Source organism: Lycium ferocissimum, chromosome 7 (genome assembly GCF_029784015.1).
Source record: "Lycium ferocissimum isolate CSIRO_LF1 chromosome 7, AGI_CSIRO_Lferr_CH_V1, whole genome shotgun sequence".
In the NCBI taxonomy this organism is placed as follows: domain Eukaryota; kingdom Viridiplantae; phylum Streptophyta; class Magnoliopsida; order Solanales; family Solanaceae; genus Lycium; species Lycium ferocissimum.
Window position 1 is genome coordinate 34,880,234 of NC_081348.1, and position 1,009 is coordinate 34,881,242.

Consider the following 1,009-nt stretch of genomic DNA (forward strand, 5'->3'; position numbering starts at 1 on the left):
CCTTTATGTTTGTGTTTGCGACAAGAACATAACGATGAACTCAAATTTAAAACAATGAGATTGTGAGAGATATGAATGTGATAAATGATCTAGGGTACTGCATATGTGATAAATGATCTAGGGTACTGCATACTATAATCTACTCTAAGTTTCATTGAACAAGATGCTATATATTCCTAACAGATGTATAGCAATAAAGCTCTCAAAGTATGCACTGGCCACACGATCTAGTCGCTATGTATGAAAGTTACAGAATGTGAATGAGAATTGACCCACTATGTGTGAGTGGGAGATGAAGGAATTAGATCTGGGCATGTGGGTCAACTCGGATCCATATAAATATAAATAATAAATAAATATATATTTGTTATATATTTAATTTATATTAAAAGGATGAAAAGACATAACTGTTAGGACTCCTCTTGAACAGATGTCTTGTGTCTTTTAAATAGGAGAGCAACTCCTGCGTATTGTTTATTCCAAAAGCACAGACAAAAACTTCTCCTTCTTCCTTCTCTAATTCTGTAAAGTTCACTTGAAGATTCTATTGGAGATTCTTTCCGAAAGTAAGAACGAACTTCTGTAACTAAGGTATGCGATATAGACTGTGGCTATTTCGGTGTAGTTCGTGTTCATTAGATTGAATTAATACTAGAACTTTACACCATTTCATTATCCATCTCTTTTCAGTACTAACAAACTATTTCAAGAGGATTACCAGAGAATTATATAAGTGAAGAAAACCGTTTTCCCCTTTTAATATAAATAATTTTAAATTTATTTAACGTTTAATCGGGAGAAAACTACCCATTCTCATACCAAACACACGCTTAATTTTTTATAAGATTCATGCATTTTTATTTATTTTTTTTGTCAAGAAAATCCTTAGTATCCCCTCTTCCTAACCTCCCTCCCACCCACCCACAGGAAAAGCCACGAAAATCAAAGAAAAATAACTCAAAGCTTTGCAAAAAATATTACGACCTAGTTATTTCCCCCTTAATGGATA